Source organism: Cervus elaphus, chromosome 17 (genome assembly GCF_910594005.1).
Source record: "Cervus elaphus chromosome 17, mCerEla1.1, whole genome shotgun sequence".
NCBI classification, from domain to species: domain Eukaryota; kingdom Metazoa; phylum Chordata; class Mammalia; order Artiodactyla; family Cervidae; genus Cervus; species Cervus elaphus.
This window is the reverse complement of record NC_057831.1, coordinates 3,642,335-3,664,724: the sequence shown is the minus strand read 5'-3', so window position 1 is coordinate 3,664,724 and position 22,390 is coordinate 3,642,335.

The following is a 22,390-nucleotide window of genomic DNA, read 5'->3' as shown; positions in this document are numbered from 1 at the left end:
TAAGATTTTTAGGATCATACTCACTTCCCTCCCTAGATGTAATAAATGTTTTATTATAGATTTATTCTGGGAATGGTGAGAAACATATTTAAGGGTTCCATTTGGCATTTCCTATTGCAATAGCTCTTACTCTAAGAATCAATGTGTTTCCACAGTAATGTAACAATTATTTGTCCTATTGCTGTGAAAAATGCCACTGGAATTTTGATGTGATTGTCTTGAATCTCTAGATTGCTTTGGGTATTTTGGACATTATAATAATATTTATTAATTTATTGGTATTTATTAATTCTTCCCTTCTAGTGCTTCCCTTGTGGCTCAGCTGGCAAAGAATCCGCCTGCAATGCAGGAGATCTGGGTTCAATCCCTGGGTTGGGAAGATTCCCTGGAGAAGGTAAAGGTGACCCACTCCAGTATTCTGGCCTGGAGAATTCCAAAGATTGTATAGTCAGTCCATGGGGTCACAAAGAGTCAGCCATGACTAAGCAACTTTCACTATTAATTCTTCCAATCCATCAGCACAGAATATCTTTCCATCTGTGGTATCTTCTTCAAATCTTTCCATCAATCTTATAGTTTCCAGCCTACAGTTCTTTTATATCTTTGCCAGTTGTTGATATGCTTGAAATCAAGGTCATGTGTTTCTAAATTCATATCTTTCTCATTGTAATATAGGTAGCATGTCCGTGGTGGAATTCTAGAAGTCTCACTAGAGGCCAGCTCCGTAAAGCCCATCCTAAACTTTCTAATTTCCTATTTCAAACACATTTCTGCTTAAAATGTCAATTGAATCCTGATTAGTATAATTATCATGCTCTTTGTCTTTGAAATTTGAGATATTCAATGGTGGAGAAATAAACTTCCACAATAAATTATTCTATCACACAGTCCACTGAATATAGTACCAAAAGAAATTTCAGGTTGGAGTTTATCTAGATTTTCTTTCATATAAGTGACTCAGATAAGATAAAGAAGGCCACCATGGAACATTTGTTATGATATTGTTCAATAGAGTCCTTGTTTCTTTTACCGCTCGCAATTTATTAATCAATCTTATGGTATTTATACTGCTGTTCTAATGCTGTAATTCTTTTGTTATTATCTTGGTAACTGTGAACATAGATACATTGAATATAATCTCAGTGGTTCTAATCACAAACAGGTTTCTAATGTCTATAATATATTTGCAATTTTGAGACACCATTCTATTTCCCTGAATTATTAATTCTATTGATATTTCTATATTAATTAATATAACTATTAATATTTCTGCCTGCATATGAAGACATTCATTTGCTCCACATCATCCTTTCTAAATATACTTTAATAAAATTCCCAACTGATTGGATTTCTTTCAGTTTGCTTTACCTGATTCTGAGATTGAGTAAATTGTTTTTTAGAAATTTTATTTATTCTGTGAGTTCTTCTGTTTTGCAGTTCTATATTGCTGTAATGTTTTCTGAGTTAATTTCATTTTTAGGCACCATGTTGGGGGAAAATAGGAGCAATATAATCTTCTGCATCAAGTTCAGCAAAAGCAGACATAGAGTTTCCTTTGCAACATTCCTCCAAATGTATCGTGATGGATAATGGCCTCCACCTTTAATTGGGTCCTACATGTGTTTCCAGCAAGTCACAGAGGCAAGGGAACATGGCATATTGCTCCCTGCCAATCAGGTGCCCGCCCTAGAGAGCTTAGACTACGTCAGAGGGTTTGTTAGCAAGTTAGAATACATGGTGGGAGGAAGTACAGCAGAGAGCTACTGCATTATCTAATATAAAAATACTTTTTAATCCTCCATTTAATGTTTTTTTTCTATTGTGAATTAGTAGTATTTTATTCATAATGAATACAAGTTATATTATTTGTACCTTACTGCGTCTATTCCCAGCATTCTCACAAACCATTACCCACTTTACATATTCATACTTTTGGCTACCTGGATTAAGAGTCCCAAGAAGGAAAAAGGGCTTTTAAACATCTGCTGTTGCTGTTCAGTCACTTCGGTCATGACCAACTCTTTGCAATCCCATGGACTGCAATCAGTTAATTTTAATTAAATATTAAAGTGAAAGTGTGAAAGTCTTAGTGGCTAAGTCATGTCTGACTCTTTGTGACCCCATGGACTGTAGCCCTCCAGGCTCTTCTGATGATGGGATTTTCCAGACAAGAATACTGGAATGGGTTGCCATTTCCTTCTCCAGGGGATCTTCCCCACCCAGGGATCTAACCTGGGTCTTCCACATTGCAGGCAGACTCTTTACTGTCTGATTATCCCATATTTTTCATTTTAGAGGAAAAAGGGAGTGATTTTCCTAATTTTAATGAACACAATTTCATCATTACATAAATACAAACTAGAGTAAACAGTAAAAATAAAGTTGGAGGTAAACTTACAGATATTTGTTACAGTATAAAGAAATGAGATTTTTGAGCCAAATACATAAGTTGAATCACAACTCTGCCAAATATTTAGGAAAACATATTAAAGAGTTGCTTACAATGTGAGCATAGTAAAGATTAAGTATAATATAATACAGGTAAATAGGCACTAATTCTAGTCTGACTCATGAAATGAGCTATTTTTATTGGCATTGCTTTTATTAAAATGTTAAGGTAGAATCAGGCTTGGCATGAATATACATTGAAAATTGTTTCCATAATTTTTAAAATTATCACCAAACGTTTAAAACTGTTTCATCCATAATTTCTCACATTCTAATTCACTTCATTTTTATGATTATAGCATGCACATCATTGCAGTTTTATCAGAATCATAAGCAAACTGCTGTTGTTTGATCACTAAGTCACGTTCAACTCTTTTGTGACCCCATGGACTGTAGCTCACCAGTTTTCTCTATGCATGGAATTTCGCAGGCAAGAGTACTAGAGTGGGTTGCCATTTCTTTGTCCAGGGGATCTTCCGCACCCAGGAGTCAAACCCGCTTCTCCTGTATTGGCAGACAGTCTCTTTACCTCTGAGCCACCAGGGAACCCCCATAAGCAAGGAGGCCAAGCCAGATTTTCTGATCATCATGCTGCTATTGTTTGTGAACAAAAGGTATACTTTCAACCATAATATCCAGATAATTAATATTCTAAATAAATACTTATTTTTAATTGCTGTGTACCCAATCTCTAAAGTTACATAAATGTTAATATTGATATCATCATGACAGTGATTTGAAATGCAAAACCACAGTCAGTTCCATTGATAACACAATCACTTCACTTTATCAGCTGTTGTTTCTTTACAGTTAATCTCAAAGCTTATTTTTAATTTTAACATATACTTGAATTCAATTCACATTTTAATGCCTAAGTTGAGGTTTTTTTAAATTATGAGGTAGTTTGATTTAATTAACATTCTTGTGTATGATTTCTTGCTATATATTGACTATAATAGGAATAACATATTATTTTGAATGACATATATCTAACTTCAAATTTCTGAAAGCAATGTGTCCCTTTCAATGTTTCGTTTTAATAATTCTTTCAATTAGGAAGTATACTAATGTTGGAACACTTGTTTGTGTCATACATGCTTTGTATCAGGCATGAGAAAACCATAACTTCTGTTACCATAAAATAAATTGATCCTTTATCTCCTGAGTCATGTACTAGTGCCTATCCGTGGCATCATATTGAGTTGGTTGTGTGAATTATGCATGCCACACTGAATATTTATGTCACACTTGGGCATGAAATTCAGGTTTTGTATTAGGTGGTGCATTGGAAACTACTTAGTAACTAACACAGCTAGTGACAGAGATTCAGATTCTCAACACAGATATAACACATTAATGAACAAAGTGACTAAATGGCTAGTCTTCCTCTGTATTGAGTTGTCTTCTTAGTTATGAAATATTGGTTATCATGTATAGCTTGCATTGATAAAAATATCAGTTGAATTTATTACTTTTAAATACTTGGGAAATGTAAAAACACAAATGCAGCAATTCCACTGCTTAGGGAGTAGGGTAAATTTTTCACTTCTCCCTAATTTTGTACCACATTGAAAAGAAGTGATTTGCTAAAAATAAGACTAGCAAGTTACTGTAAAAATTGGATAGACTCAGACATCTGAAAACTAATATCTTTAAGAGATTTCTTGTAAATTAGAGTTATAAACTACCAAGTGCATTGAGAATGCCTACCTCATAAACAATATTTTTTTTAAATTTTTTAATTGAAGGTTAATTGCTTTACAGAATTTTGTGGTTTTCTGTCATACATCAGCAAGCATCAGCCACAGGTACACCCATGTCCCCTCCCTCCCATCTCCCTCCCCACCCCACCCTTCCGACTGTCTCAGAGCCCCTGTTTGAGTTCCCTGAGTCATACAGCAAATTCCCATTGCCTACCTGTTTTACACATGGTATTGTAAATTTCTATGTTAGTCTTTCCATACATCTCCCCTTCTCCCTCCTCTCCTCCCAACTTGTCCATAGGTCTGTTCTCTATGTCTCTTTCTCCATTGCCACCCTGAAAATAAATTCATCAGTGCCATCTCTTCAGATTCCATATATATGTGTCAGTATACAATATTTATATTTCTCTTTCTGACTTACTTCACTCTGTATAATGGGTTCTAGTTTCGTCCATCTCATTAGAACAGATTCAAACATGTTCCTTTTTATGGCTGAGTAGTATACCATTGTACATATGTACCAGAACTTCTTTATCCATTCATCTGTCAATGGACATCTAGGTTGCTTCCATGTTCCAGCTACTGTAAATAGTGCTGCAATGAATATTGGGGTGCATGTGTCTTTTTCCGTTTTGATTTCCTCAGGGTATATGCCTGGGAGTGGGATTGCTGGGTCATATGGTGGTTTTATTCCTAGCTTTTTAAGGAGTCGCCATACCATCTTCCATAGTGGCTGCATCAGTTTACATTCCCAATGGCAATGCAAGAGTGTTCCCTTTTCTCCACACCCTCTCCAGCATTTATTGTTTGAAGACTTTTTGATGATGGCTATCAAAGCCTATGCCCCAACCAGTAATGCTGAGAAGCTGAAGTTGAACGGTTCTATGAAGACCTACAAGACATTTTAGAACTAACACACAAAAAAGATGTACTTTTCATTATAGGGGACTGGAATGCAAAAGTAGGAAGTCAAGAAACACCTGGAGTAACAGGCAAATTTGGCCTTAGAGTACAGAATGAGTTGGACATTACTGAGTGGCTGATTTGAACTGAGGTTTAAATAGATTTGTGGACTTTCATTTACTTTGGAAATTCTTGGCTATTTTCAACTCAAGTAGTTCTTCTGACCAATTCTTTCTTTTCTCCTTGGTACAGTCCAGTAACACATATGTAAACTTTTGGGTATATTCTTCCAGCCTTTGAATGCTCTATTCTGTTTGTTTGCATTATATGTTGCATTACATTTTGGGTACTACACATATTTCCCTCTTCAAGTTCAGTGATTATTTCCTCTGCTGTGTTCATTTTCTTTATAAACTCATTAAGAAATTTTTCATATTGTGTTTTTGTCTTCTTTTTATGGGTTCCATTTATCTGCAAAAATTGCATTTGCTCATGCTTGCTGTTTAATTTTTTCACTGAAACATTTAATATATTGAATATAGTTATTTTAAAAGTCGTAATTCTTATAGTTCTAGCATTTTGCACATCTCTGGGTCTCAGTTGACTTTATTTTTTATCATGAATCTGATTTTTGTCATCTTGCTTTTTTATAAATCCTGAAATTTTTACTTGAATTTTAAACACTGTGCAAAGAAAAACAAAAACAAAACCAGAGACTTAGGTGTATTGTATTTGTTTGGAAATGATCATATCTTATCTTCCATCAGACTGTTAATATAAGGATTGAGTCAATCTACTCAGTGACTGAACTGTTTTAGAGTTTTTCTTTTAATATAGTTATTTTCCGAGTACAAGAGGGTTCATGTCCCTGGGCTGCAGTTACCTTGTGGTTTAGTATGAAGCCTGGTAGGGGGATTTCTCAGTGTTTGTTCACCCTCATATGCAGGTTTTGCACATTTGTAACAAAATAGGAGATGGTCTGTTCCCTTTACCCTTCTCTATGGTAGACTGATCTTCTCCTGATAGTTACTCAGTAAATCACTCTGAAGTAGGAAAGGAGGTGTTTCTCTCTCTTTTTTTTCTTTTTGGTTGAAGTATAGTATACTTTACTAGTTTTGGATGTGCGCCAGAGTGACTTGATATTTTTGTACATTATAGTCCATAAAAAGTTACTAGAAAATAGTGGCAATGTTCTCTGTGTTGTGCATGAAGGAAATGTTTCTTCATTGTTCTGTTTCAATACAGTTGCTAAGTCATGTCCGACTCTTTGAGACCCCGTGGACTGCAGCATGCCAGGCCTCCCTGTCCATCACCAACTCCTGGAGTTTACTCAAACTCATGTCCAATGAGTCAGTGATTCCATCCAGCCATCTCATTCTCTGTCATCCCCTTCTCCTCCCGCCTTCAATCTTTCCTAGCATCAGGGTCATTTCAAATGAGTCATTTCTTTACATCAGGTGGCCAAAGTATTGCAGTTTCATCTTCAGTATCAGTCTTTCCAATGAACACCCAGGACTGGTTTCCTTTAAGATGGACTGGTTGGATCTCCTTGCAGTCCAAGGGACTCTCAAGAGTCTTCTCCACACCACAGTTCAAAAGCATCAATTCTTCAGTGCTCAGCTTTCTTTATAGTCCAACTATCACATCCATACATGCCTACTGGAAAAACAATAGCTTTGAGTAGATGGACATTTGTTGGCAAAGTAATGTCTCTGCTTTTTAATAAGCTGTCTAGGCTAGTCATAGCTTTTCTACCAAGGAGCAAATGTTTTTCAATTTCATGGCTGCAATCACCATCTGCAGTGATTTTGGAGCCCCCCCCCCAATAAAATCAGCCACTGTTTCCACTGTTTACCCATCTATTTGTCATGAAGTGATGGGACCAGATGCCATGATCTTAGTTTTCTGAAAAATCAACTTTTTCACTCTTCTCTTTCACTTTCATCAAGATGCTCTTTAGTTTTTCTTCAACTTCTGCCATAAGGGTGGTGTCATCTGCATGTCTGAGGTTATTGATATTTCTCCGGGATATCTTGATTCCAGCTTGTGCTTCTTCCAACCCGCCATTTCTCATGATGTACTCTGCATATAAGTTAAATAAGCGGGGTGACAATATACAGCCTTGACATACTCCTTTCCCGATTTGGAACCAGTCTGTTCTTCCATGTCCAGTTCTAACTGTTGCTTCCTGACCTGCATACAGGTTTCTCAAGAGGCAGGTCAAGTGGTCTGGTATTCCCATCTCTTTCAGAATTTTCCACAGTTTCTTGTGATCCACACAGTCAAAGGCTTTGGCATAGTCAATAAAGCAGAAATAGATGTTTTTCTGGAATTCTATTGCTTTTTCGATGATCCAGCAGATATTAGCAATTTGATCTCTGGTTCCTCTGCCTTTTCTAAATCCAGCTTGAACATCTGGAAGTTCTCGGTTCACGCACTGCTGAAGTCTGGCTTGGAGAATTTTGAGCATTACTTTACTAGCATGTGAGATGAGTGCAATTGTGTGGTAGTTTGAGCATTCTTTGGGATTGCCTTTCTTAGGGATTAGAATGAAAACTGACCTTTTCCAGTCCTGTGGCCACTCCTGAGTTTTCCACATTTGCTGGCATATTGAGTGCAGCACTTTCACAGCATCATCTTTCAGGATTTGAAATAGTTCAACTGGAATTCCATCACATCCACTAGCTTTGTTCATAGTGATGCTTTCTAAGGCCCACTTGACTTCACATTCCAGGATGTCTGGCTCTAGGTGAGTGATCACATCATTGTGATTATCTGGGTCATGAAGATCTTTTTTGTACAGTTCTTCTGTGTATTTTTGTCACCTCTTCTTAATATCTTCTGCTTCTGTTAGGTCCATAACATTTCTGTCCTTTATTGAGCCCATCTTTCCATGATATGCAAAGTATTTGCATTGCATTACCTTGGTATCTCTAATTTTCTTGAAGAGATCTCTAGTCTTTCCCATTCTATTGTTTGCCTCTATTTCTTTGCATTGATCGCTGAGGAAGGCTTTCTTATCTCTTCTGGCTATTCTTTGGAACTCTGCATTCAAATGGGAATATCTTTCCTTTTCTCCTTTGCTTTTTGTTTCTCTTCTTTTCACAGCTATATGTAAGGCCTCCTCAGATAACCATTGTGCCTTTTTGCATTTCTTCTCCATGGTGATGGTCTTGATCCCTGTCTCCTCTACAATGTCACGAACCTCTGTCCATAGTTCATCAGGTACTCTGTTTATCAGATCTAGTCCCTTAAATCTATTTCTCACTTCCACTGTATAGTCATAAGGGATTTGATTTAGGTCATACCTGAATGGTCTAGTGGTTATCCCTACTCTCTTCAGTTTAAGTCTGAATTTGGCAATAAGGAGTTCATGATCTGAGCCACAGTCAGCTCCAGGTCTTGTTTTTGCTGACTGTATAGAGCTTCTCCATCTTTGGCTGCAAAGAATATAATCAATGTGATTTTGGTGTTGACCATCTGGTGATATCCATGTGTAGAGTCTTCTCTTGTGTTGTTGGAAGAGGGTATTTGCTATGACCAGTGCATTCTCTTGGCAAAACTCTATTACCGTTTGCCCTGCTTTATTCTATTCTCCAAAGCCACATTTTCCTCTTACTCCTGGTATTTCTTGACTTCCTACTTTTGCATTCCAGTCCCCTATAATGAAAGAACATCTTTTTGGGTATTAGTTCTAGAAGGTCTTGTAGGTCTTCATAGAACTGTTCAACTTCAGCTTCTTCAGCATTCTTGGTCAGGCCATAGACTTGGATTGCTGTAATATTGAATTGTTTGCCCTGGAAATGAACAGAGATCATCTGTTGTTTTTGAGATTGCACCCAAGTACTGCATTTCAGACTTTTTTGTTGATTCTGATGGCTACTCCTTTTGTTCTAAGGGATTCTTGCTCACAGTAGTAGATATAATGGTCATCTGAGTTAAATTCACCCGTTCCAGTCCATTTTAGTTTGCTGATTCCTAAAATGTCAAGATTCACTCTTGCCATTTCCTGTTTGACCACTTCCAATTTGCCTTGATTCATGGACATAACATTCCAGGTTCCTATGCAATATTGCTCTTTACAGCATCAGAGTTTACTTTCATCACCAGTCACATTCACAAGTGGGTGTTGTTTTTGTTTTGGCTCCATCCCTTCATTCTTTCTGGAGCTATGTCTCCACTGATCTCCAGTAGCATATTGGGCACCTCCCTACCTGGGGAGTTCATCTTTCAGTGTCCTATCTTTTTGTCTTTTCATACTGTTCATGGGGTTCTCAAGGCAAGAATACGGAAGTGGTTTGTCATTCCCTTCTCCATTTGATCACGTTTTGTCAGAACTCTCCACCATGACTCATATGTCTTGGGTGGCTCTACATGGCATGGCTCATAGTTTCATTGAGTTAGTCAAGGCTGTGGTCCACGTGATCAGACTGGTTAGTTTCCTGTGATTGTGGTTTTCAGTCTGTTTGCCCTCTGATGGAGAAGGATAAGAGGCTTATGGAAGCTTCCTGATAGGAGAGACTGACTGAGGGGGAAACTGGATCTTGTTCTAATGGTTGGGCCCATGCTCAGTAAATGTTTAATCCGATTTTCTGTTGATGTGTGGGGCTGTGTTCCCTCCCTGTTATTTACCTGGTGCCAGTCTCTGATGGAGGTAATGAAGACAATGGTGACCTCCTTCCAAGGGTCCCATGCAGGCACTGCTACGCTCATTGCCCGAACCCTGCAGCAGGCCACAGGGAACCACACCTCTGCTGGAGGCTCCTGGACACTCATTGGCAAGTCATAGGTAGAGACCAACTTTGAGACAATAGATTACATACTTGTTCGGTCTCTATAGAATGTAGCTTTCTAGTCTACCATTTTGCAGTAAATGCTGTTCTTTTCTTTTCTTTTTTTCAAATTCACTGGAGTCATTTTGTTTGTTATTAATTTAATGTCTTTTTTTTTCACACTTCTCAGCATTCACATAGATTTATGGTCTTTCTTTGATTTTATCTTCTATCACAGGACACAGTGTTATCATTTGAGCTCGTTCATCTACCACCTCTTTCTTTCACCCCCTCCTTCTACTTTCTATCTTTTAATTGTGAGTTTTTCTTATCTCTGCATCTCTGACCTTTTATTATCTTAATCATTCTTTCCGTCAGAGATTTAATTCTAAGAATTCAATTTTTTTTCCTGTGTTGTGTTTTTAGAATCACTTGCTTTTAGTTCCAGAGATATAAAAAGCAATAATATTTTATAAGAGGTGCACTTATTTATTGGTGCACTTTTTAAAAAGCAACAATCACAATAGTAATTAAGAAGGGGGCTACTAGCTCACACAAAAGGGGATTTGGGGACATATGCAAAGTAGGCCCACCATGAAATAAGGTAATAACAAAATTACACATTTAAAGAAGAGTGAGGATTTTCAGGAAAGACTGTTTATTACTTTGCACAAACGACATCAGAACCCCTTGCCGCTCTGTCAATGAAGGGAGGCAATGGACATTAACAAACAGGAAAGTATGGTGTTTCTGAACTAATCTGTAGGGAATGAGAAATCATTCACATGTTTCTAAAGTACAAGTATTTACGTTATTTCTCACCCAGTGTACTTTTACTTTTAAATAATTAGTAGACCTAAACCTTATAGTTTGTAGAAAAATAAGTCCTATCAATCTTTTGAATCTTTAAATAAGTGAAATTTATTTTTAATTGAGGTAATAAATTATGATATTAAGCAAAGTATGCACATAGTAAATCAGGTGACGTTCAATTCAAAATAATCTAAACAGAGATGTTTTATTAAAAGAACTAATATATATTTCTGAAATATTTTAAGGAATCCAAGGATATTGGGGTAAAATGTAAGATAATTTAATTGTGAAGAGAAATTCAGATGAAAATTTGGAAGCTCATATATATATGTGTGTGTGTGTGTGAAAAGTTCATATAGACATATTGTAAAAACTTCACATTTCTCTTCAGTAATTTATATTTAATAAGATGTATTTCTTTCTGATAGTACATCATGCATACAAAAGTCAGCATATATCACTGAATTGTCCTCAGTATAAAATGTGCCATTTTAATAATATGATACAATAAAATAGCTATTTGACTTCAGAAACTTATGCATCTGATTTGATAGTACATTCAAATTAAATAGATATCAAATATTTTCTTCCACCCTTCCAATATAAAAAGGAGCCAAAACATTTGCGTATGAAATACGTGAACTGTCATGAAAGACTTATCTTTACAGCCAGTTTCAGCAGACAATATTTATTTAATCATACAGTCATAATTCAAAAGAAAATTTAATGACAATTTTATTTAAGAACATTGTCATCTTGTTTCTGGAAAAAAACAATTGGAGCACTATTTCTGCCAAAGAGGTTTAGGAAACTCAAAACTGCCAGTTATGCAAATTCATATGAAACAACAACTCCAACGTCATTCAAGGACGCCTATTTGTAAAGATTATTCTTCTACTGTGACCATCTTTGTAATTGTGCATTTAAGAAGAAAAATTAAATTTTCAACCCATTTAACATCAGGAAGAAAATAATGAATCTCAGGGGTGGTTGTTTCTATGATTACATTGAACTGTTATAGATTTTGTTAGAGAAATGCCGCTTTCCCCGTGATGTACTTTGCTTTCTGGTTGTTTCATTTCTCTTTCAGTTGCCGTGTTTAGCAGTAATGATGTGTAATGTTGGTAATGCATTATTATTCTACAACAAAGGAAAATATTGTAGATTTGGGGGTTTATAAGGAATGTGTTTTTCTTTTCTCCAAACTAATTCAGATCTGAGAGAGAGATACAGGATTTAGATTGATTGAGATCTAAACTTTACTTTTACTGTTAATAAAGCTGAGTGAAGAGCATGATTTTACATATGTGTGAAGGGAATTTGTTACTACTTATCCCTGGTTTTGGTTTATTAACTAACGTAATTAGAAGCACAACTGGAAAAATTATAGGATTTCCATGAGAGAATTGTCCCATGCAACTTGTGATCAGGAAGCTCTCAAAGAATAAAATATTGAGCAATGTTTTCTTACAGAATTATCCTGAACTTACTGTGTTAACTGTCTATCATTGCATAGAAATCAGTACAGACTTAATGGCTTAAACCAACACTCACGTATTACCTCAAACATATGTCAGAAGACCAGGCATGTCTATTATGGGTACTGGGTGCAGGGAATCACATCCTACAAAGTCACATTGGGCAGGGGTGAGGTTCAGGGTCCTCTCCTAAGTTCATGTGACTATGGACAGAGCTCATTTCTTGAACACATGGCAGCTTTTTTATTCAGGTCCAGATGGAGCATCTCTCTGATCTCAACAAGAGCCTAAACAGTCTTTTAAGGATTCACCTGGTAGGCCCACCTAGGATATTTTTTTCTTCTGATTAATTCAATGTCAAACTGATTAAAGACTGCTTTTATCTGCAAAATGCATTCACCTTTTTCATTCAGTGTAACATCATCATGGGAGTGAGTTCCATCAACCAATTCTTCCTACAAACAAAGAAAAGGGATTATGTAGCATGTTAACAGCAAGGTCTGGGAATTTTGGGAGCCATCCTTCCTACTACAGTTGCCAACCATAAAGTCCACTCTTTCCTTTAAGCAGTTAATATGGAATAAAGAGAGAGTCCAAGAGTTACCATATATATATTTTTTCTACTAGAAAGTGTCAGCCTAAGGGAAAGATTATCTCCAATGAAGATCTTTGCTACATTTTATTTTAAACATTTATTGAGTCAAATTTCCCTGGTTAAAACATGTTCCGGTAGTGTTCAATGTTTATTCTAAATTTCCCCAATTAGCACTTCAAGAATTCAAGAGAGATACAACTCATAACATTATATTTTAAAACTATGATTTTTCTATATAGTAGCTTCAATGTAGTTTGAGCTTGTGTTATACACACACAGAAAACCTTGGAAGAAATTATGCTAAACACTGTACTTCACTTAAAATTGTACAGATTCTCTGGTATTATTCTTTTTTTCTTCTACCTCTTCCTGTATTTAATTGCAGATATTAAACACAGACACTTTAAAATTCTTATCTTACTTCTATTGACTGAGTTTTCTCTTATATTTTGGTCATTTCGTCCTATCTTTCGGCAACTCTAGTAATTTCAGTAAATATTTGATGTCGTTTGAAGAGTATATGTTCTAAATCGTGCCTTCTATCAAAGCTTTATCCCAAATCTGTATTCCTAGCTGAGGAACTGATGAACTGAATCTAACTATGAACTTGGTGATTTTGAGATGAGCTCAGTTGCAGTAATAATATGTCTTATGTTTTACACTCACCACCCACTTCTCATCATATCCCTCCAGTGATTCCAAATCACTGAGATATTCACTGAGTTGGCCTCCCACTAGGGTCTGAACCATATAATCTTTGTCCATTTAGCACATTGAGACAAGAGAAAATTCTATTATGTTTTTCAGAAAGTTTTGACTCACTTTCTTACTTCTTACTTACATTGTTTATAATTTGAAAATATCTTGATTGAAAAAATCATCTGCATTTATGCTCAGTTCTTTAACCTTTCTTTCTACCAGAATCTTGTACATTCTCGTCTCCAAATTTCATGTTTTCAGTCACACAAAAATTCAAAATATTTGCTGATCTTTTCTGATGCTCAACTGTCATCCTTTTCTCAAGCCCTGTGCCTACAACAGCCTCTTTCCAAATACCTAGAAACCGAAATATCCTAAAAGAAGAAATGGCTGACATCTGCTCATCTCTCCACACTCACCCTCTATAAAATGTAGCCTTTCATAATTATCTCAGCAACATTCTGCTGCCTTTAAATAAAACAGAAATTATTAAACCATAAAATTAGTAAATAAATAAATTTGCAATTTTTCTAGATTTCTAGATCATTCCCACAGAGGAATTATTTGGCTAAACACTACTTTTGTTAGCCAGAAGCAGAAGTTTTCTACTGACCTAGTTTTGAAAGGGCTTGAATCCTCACCTCAAATTAATAAACAATGTAGGGAGAATACTGAATGTAAAGGTGTAAATTCAAGCATAGATGTAAGATAAGAGTGAAGTGGATATATGTATTGCTACTGCCTAAATGACCTCCCTTCTGTTATCAAAGTCAAATATTATGTAATGAATCATTTGTGTAACTAAATGTCTAAGTCCTATTTTAAAAGTCACATCTAGTTGTCTGATTAGTATGCTACCAAGAATTTCTTAAGGAATATTGTCCAGTGGTAAGTGAAAAATTTTGAATTTAGAAAGGCCATACAAAATTGTCAGATCATCTCCAGCATAATTAAGCATTTTTTGAAGTCCTAAAAGTTACTTTTTACTAGGTATACCTTCTACTGGATAAGGAAAACTTATGACTGTTAAGATCATCATGTTTTCTATACCATTTGAGTATCATAAGTATAATTTAAATATATATTTTGGGGAAAGCTCAACCATGAAGCTTTACTCTTTAGAAAAATAACCTAAAGAGGAGAGTTTCATTTAGAGAGAACTTTATTCAGAGGTCACTAAGAGTTAGATGCAATCGCTTTTATTAGAACAATAATTAGCATCAGGACTACCTTGGAGGTCCAGGAGTTAAGACTTCAGTCTTCCACTGCAAGGGGCCTGGCTTCCATCCATGGTGGGGGAACAATCCTGCATGCCTCACAGATTGCTCCTCCCAAAAAAGAACAGGATAATTAGCAACTGTTGACTGTAATATATATGCTTCACAGAGCTCTTTTGACTCTGCTATTTTATGTTAGGTAAGAGTAACCACATTTTAAACAGAATATCTATTTGTCCATATATACAAAAATAGATAGTCACCTTATTTAAATAGAAGGCGATAAATATTGCATTTCATCTATCTCACATATAAAATTTCATATGTATATATATATTAGTCACATTATTTACACATATTACTTTCTTATATGCTAACTTCTGATTTGATTTTCTTGAGGCAAACAAAATTAGGTCTCTGCCTGAGGGTAAAAGTCTCCACTTCCACTGTAGGATCAAGAACATTATAATATAGATTATATAAATTGTAACAAAACAATGAATAAATCCTAAATATATCACTGTAGATTACTATACAAAGTTAATTTATAGCAAAGGAATTTCCATTGTACATTTAGACAAAGACTTTGAGAGCAAAATATACTCTCTTAAAGCAGAGAGTTCAATCTACCATTAAAAAGTACATATGTCAGACAATACACTGTATGCAACAAATGTAAAGACAAAATGTTGTTGTTTTAAGAAGTCAACAGTCTTCAGTTTGGAAGGAAAATTGGTGGGAAACTAGACAGAGCCTTTTACATGTATAAAACATAACTTTAATTCAAAATGAAAAGTTTCCATTTGTCATGAGAGGTATGGGTATGTGGATTGAAGAGTACTGTTGTGTTTGAGAATGGTTTTAAGGAAAATTTTTCAGTAGACTTAGTATTTTAAGTAGGCCTGGAAAAGGGGTAAGCTTTCATTTTGTAAGGAAGGAATGCACTTCAAACATATTTCTGCAATGAGCAGAAGCTGAGATGTGAGAGTGAGTCTTAAGTGCATGATAGAAAGTATATGTAAATGAAGATGGAAAGATTAGTCATGGTCAGGATATGAAGGCCTTAAATACAGACAAAAGGTTCTGACATCCTGTAAACCCAGAGGAATCACCAAGAAGTATATTATTTGGAGTTATGTTTCAAGATAATATCCCATAAAGCAGTCCTTGGGAATTTAATTACAGATGAGAGAAACGTGACATTGGAAGGCCATTGTGAACACTGGAATTTCATGTCTATTGTAATAGCCCAGGCAGAAAAGAGCATGGTCTCAATGAGAGTAATAGCAGTAGGAGTGAAAAAGCAAAAAGCTATAATGGATTAGTTAATAACTTATTTTTGCACATACCAATATTTCCTAAGCTTCTTAGAAATTTAAATTTACTTGTGCTAGAGAAAGGAAAACACTAAGTGTCTATAATTTGGCAGTTTACATCCACTGTGTTTACAATCTTAAAAATTATTAAATCAGACACATTTTGCAGCTGAGGAAACCAAGACCAAGAGATAGTAAATAACTTTCCCAAGGTCAGGGATGGAGCTACTAGGCACTACTTACAGTTCTAATCCCCTTCAAACATGTTACATAACATGTTCAGGTAATTTCTTCAACAGTTTTTTATATATATACCTAAATATATGTGTGTGTGTATATATATACACATACATAACAATTTTATCATTAATTTAAGGAAAATAAATATATGATATACATTTATTACAAATATATATTAAATATATATATTAAATATATATTTTTCTTAAACTAATGATAAAAATTGTTTAAAAATATGGTTTTAAAAACAGTACCTACTTCCAATTCAAGATGGTGGAGTTGAAGACTGTGAGCTCATTTCCTCCTAGGAAAGCACCAAAATTGGGAAAGGTTTCCCTTGGCATAAACCGTCTCTGAAGTTGCCATTGATGTTATCTTAGAGCCCATACACCACAGGGCTGGGTTCAGTTCAGTTTAATCACTCAGTCGTGTCTGACTCTTCGTGACCCCATGAACCGCAGCACGCCAGGCCTCCCTGTCCATCACCAACTACCGGAGTCCACCCAAACCCATGTCCGTTGAGTCGGTGATGCCATCCAACCATCTTATCCTCTGTCATCCCCTTCTCCTCCTGCCCCCAATCCCTCCCAGCATCAGGGTCTTTTCCAATGAGTCAACTCTTTGCATGAGGTGGCCAAAGTACTGGAGTTTCAGCTTCAACATCAGTCCTTCCAATGAACACCCAGGACTGATCTCCTTCAGGATGGACTGGTTGGATCTCCTTGCAGTCCAAGGGACTCTCAAGAGTCTTCTCCAACACCACAGCTCAAAAGCATCAATTCTTCGGTGCTCAGCTTTCTTTATAGTCCAACTCTCACATCCATACATGACCACTGGAAAAACCATAGCCTTGACTAGATGGACCTTTGTTAGCGAAGTAATGTCTCTGCTTTTTAATGTGCTATCTAGGTTGGTCATAGCTTTTCTTCCAAGGAGGAAGCATCTTTTAATTTCATGGCTGCAATCACCATCTGCAGTGATTTCTGAGCCCCCAAAATAAAGTCTGACACTGTTTCCACTGTTTCCCCATCTATTTCCCATGAAGTGATGGGACCAGATGGCATGATCTTAGTTTTCTGAATGTTGAGCTTTAAGCCAACTTTTTCACTTTCCTCTTTCACTTTCATCAAGAGGCTCTTTAGTTCTTCACTTTCTGCCATAAGGGTGGTGTCATCGGCACATCTGAGGTTATTGATATTTCTCCTGGCAATCTTGATTCCAGCTTGTGCTTCCTCCAGCCCAGTACATTTTTCATGATGTGCTCTGCATATAAGTTAATGAATCAAGGACTGTGTTGTCTCAGGCTAAACAATTAACAGGGAGGGAGATAATTGGATTAAAGCCTTACTGAGCAAGGCCCTGCCCACCAGAGCAAGACCCAGTTTTTCCCACTGCCAGTTCCTCCCATCAGGTCCTCCATCAGAGGACAGACAGAAGAGACAAGAAGAATAAGAGTCCCACAGCTACTAAAATGTAAACCATATTACAGAAGATAATCAGCATGAAAAAGCAGAAACTTATGTCCCAGGTGAAGACAAGATAAAACCCTAGAAAAACAATAACATGAAGTGAAGATAGGCAGCCTTTCAGAAAAATAATTCAGAATAATGATAGTGAAGATTATCTAGGATCTTGGGAAAATAATGGAGAGGAAGCAAGAAATGTTAACCAAAGACCTACAAGAACTAAGGAAAAAATGAACGAACAGAGATGGATAATATAGTAGAAGGAATCAGTTGCAGAATAACTGAGCAGAAGAACAGATAAATGACCTGGAGAACAGAATGGTTGATATTACTGTCATAGAACAGAATATAGAAAAAAGAAAAGAAAAGAAATGAAGACAACCTAAGAGACCTCTGGGACAACATTAAATACACCAAATTCATATTATAGGAGTCACAGAAGGAGAAGAGAGAGAGAAAGGATCTGAGAAAATATTTGAAAAGATAATAGCTGATATAAAACAGTCTCTTTTTCCAAAACTTAATTACTGTCTCAATGTTTTGGCTTGTCATTCTAAAATGCTAATATATGTAGGGAAAAAAAAAAGAGAGAAGAAGATGACTTTATTGGCAAACATGGTTTGCTGTTTGGTTAATGATAAGTTAAGTTAGGAAAGATGTAGTATTTTCTCTAAGGAATGTTATCTTGGAGGATACTGCAGTAAGTTCCCTACATTTGAACCTTCAAGTTGTGACATTTCAAAGATGAGAACATGTCCCTATATGCCAGCTGGTGTACTGCACTACTGTACCTTTCATGATACTGTACTGTAAGATTAAAATGTTCTCTATTTCCTATTTTTCTTTTTTATGTATTATTATGCATATATATATATATATTATATATGTAATATATACCTATTAGAGTACAGTAATAGGTATGTGTGAAAAGTATTATATACCTATTACAGTACAGTACTATATAACTGATTGTGTTAGTTGGGTACCTAGGTTAACTTTGTTGGACTTATGAACAAAGTGGGCTTACAAACACACTCTCAGAACAGAGTGCATTCATATGAGTGGAATTCATACTATAAGAGCTACTACAGAAGGTCTATCACATTCAGCCATTGCTTAAGCACTTTGTCTATCTCAACCTAGTTCACACTAATAATTACCCTGTGAAGTGGATACTGTTATTTTAAAAGAAAATGGAAAACATAGAGGGTAAGTAATGTGCCTTAACAGTGTGTGAATGAGAGAAAAGGGATTCAAACCCAGTCAGACACCGATATCTCTGATTATAACTACTGTAACTGTATTTACTTTTATGGAAAAATATAATAACTATGTTATTAATTAATAGAACTAAATTAATGCTTAAATACGGTAAATTTTTATGTTCCAAATCCTACTAAAACTTAAGTATCCAAATAGTTCAATGTCATGTCATGGCTTACTTTAAGGAGTAAAACCATAAGTACAAAACTAATCTTTATTATGGTACAATGACTTTAGAAAAAACTTTTCCACTTTCATCTAAAATTTATCCTTTTTGACGATCTTATAAGTAAATCCACATTTATCATCCAACTAAAATGGAGCTTTGTTTCTACTACTTTATTTTGTATTTTTATTTATAAGGCTATTCTTTTACTTTAATCCTTTACTGCCTTCCTTTTCCTATTTCATCATGCTTGATTTATTCATTTTTTTTCATAAATGAATTTATATTTGTATGAATTTAATATTTGTATGAATTGAATTTGGTTGCTCAGGATGCAAGAGTTTGCTTTCAATCTGAGTAATATTGACTGTTTACATTTTTCTTCTGATAAAATACCAGCTTTAATGCATAGAATACTAGTTCAAATCAAACATTTTCTGTTCTGGAATTCATTATAGGCATATATAGCAGCCATCTAATCTAGCTTCTATGTCTTATGGGAGTGTTTTTCATATTTTTTAGAATCTTTGTACAAATTTTGTTTTGTGTGACTTCTCATTAATGTATTTCAATTAGTCAATTTTATCTTAATTGATTTAAAATTCATTCTACTGTGTGACATGTTTGTCTCAATGACTTCTTTTTATTTCTAGAATTTTTCAGGTGGATTTATTTTCAGAACAGTTTTAAGTTAAAGCAAAATTGAGAGAAGAGTATAACTCCTTACCCAAAGTGGTACATTAGTTACAATCCATGATCCTACTTGAATATATCATTTTCATTTAGGGCCCATTGTTTACATTAGAGTTCACTCTTGGCATTGCACATTCTATAGATTTGAGCAAATGCACAGTGACGTGTAGGCACCATTATAGTATCATACAGAGTTGTTTAGCTGCCCTAAAAATCCTCTGTGCCTCACCTATTTATCTCTCCCAACTAATGCCTGGTGACCACTGATCTTGTTATTACCTCTGTAGTTTTGCCTTTTCCAGGAGGTCATATAGTTGGAAATAAAATATCCACTCTTTTCAGTTTGGCTTATCTCCTTTAGCAAGATGCATTCATGATTATTCCATGTTTTTTCACAGCTTGATAGTTGAATCATTTTTGGCTCTGAATAATATTTCATTTCTGGATGTATCAAAGTTTATTTATGCATTTGTCTTTGGAAAGCCATCTTTGTTTGCATCTATGTTCTGACAATTATGAATATAGCTGCTATAAAGATCTGTGTGGGTTTTTGTGTCAACATAAACTTTTAATCCAAGAAGCATGATTGCTGAATTGTATGGTAAGAGAATATTTACTTTTGTAAGAATCTGCCCAACTGTCTAACAAGCTGGTTGCATCATTTTGCATTCTTACCAGCAATAAATGAAAATTCCTGTTGCTCTACATCCTCACCAGCATTTGGTATTGTCAGTGTTTTGAATTTTGGTTATAGGCATGTAGTGGTACTCATTACTGTTTGAATTTCAAATTCCTTAATGACATATAATGTGGTGTATGTTTTCACAAGCTTATTTGCCATCTGTACATCTTCTCTGGTGAAGTGTCCATTAAGATATTTGTCCCATTTTTAAATTGTATGTTTGCTTACTTTTGAATGTTAACAGTTCTTTAAATATTTTGGATAAATTCTTTGTTGCTTGTGGTTTGCAAATGTTTTCTTCCAGTCTAGAGTTTATTTCCCCATTGACAGTGTTTTTGCAGAACAGAAAATTTTCATTTTAATGAAGTCCAGCTAAGCAATTCTTCATGGATTATGCTTGTGGTGTTGTAACTAAAAAGGTTTTGCAAATGCAAGGTTATCTAGATTTTCTGCTATATTATCTTCTAACAGTTTCACAGATTTGCATTTTACATTTAAGTCTATGATTCATTTTGAGCTAATCTTCCTAAAGGGTGTAAGTTCTGTACAGATTTTTTAAAATTTATTTACATGTGTATGTACAGTTGTCCAGCACAATTTGTTATATTACTTTTGCTTCTTTGTTAAATATCAGTATGCTATATTTGTGTAAGTTTACTTCTGAACTCTTTCTTCTGTTTCATTGATCTATTTGTCTCTTCTCTTACCAATATTACACTGTTTTGAAGGATGTATTTCTAGTATTTTTAATTTATCCATCGTCATTGCTACTGGCTTATGTCACTTTGGGATTTTTTCATAATTATTTGCATTTTCAATTAACTATATTCGTTATCACCTTGAGGATACATATATATTCATTGGATAGCTCTTTTAAGGTTGTCTTGCTTAGAATTCTAAACAGATTTGTCTCAAATTTTTTATTTGTTAGCTCTCTTAGTATCAAGTTTCATTACATATTTTTGGATGTATTTTGTAGACTCATCTTTAATGTGCATTTTTTGTGTTCCAGATTATACTTCTTAAGGCTACTATTTTGATTTCAGTTTCATCTGTCTTCCTAAGTTTCTCAGACCAAAGTTAAATTACATGTTTACCCATCTATAGTGATATTGGCAATATTGCAGATTTTGTTGCAAAGGTTTAGTTCAAAGTGTAGCCTCTAAGCTCTATCTGCTTCACTTGTTATCTTTCCATGTGTAATGGAATTTTATATGTCAACTTGACTAGGCTATGGTACCCAGTTGTTTGGTAAACATCAGTTTAAATACAGCTATGAAAATATTTTGCAGATGTGATTAACATTTAAATCTGTAGACTTTGAGTAAAGAAGATTCCCACCATAACCTGGATGAGTCTCATTTGATTAGCTGATGGTCTTAGAGAAAAGATGAGGTCACCAAGGAAGAAGGAATTCTGTACCCAGACTGCTTTAGACTCAAACTTGAGCATAGCTCTTCCCTGGGTCTTTAGGCTTCAGTCTGCCTTGAAGATCTCAAATCTGCCAGCCTCCATAATTGCATGAGCCAATTCTTCAATGCTGTCTCTCTTTCATGTATAAACATTTACTCTTCTGGCTGTCTGAAGAACTCAACACCATGTACAGAGATTTATATTTCATATATATATTACCTGTAGCCTCATGAGGTGGTCAATTGCATTTTTTTGTTTTGTTTTTCAGAATAAAAAGTTTTTTAGCTTTCTTTTTTAATACCCAATATATTTGTGATAGAGATAGAGGTGATGGTTGGGGGTGCATCACCATAAGTAGGCTTCCTCTGCTTTTTATCTATGTCAGATTTTGAGAATTATTATACCAATCCTTATATTCTATTGAAGAGTAAAAATATGGAAATATTAAATGTATTCTGCTTTTTATTTTTAATGCTGCAATTTTCCTTAAAAATGAGTGACACATATTTCTATTATATCTAAA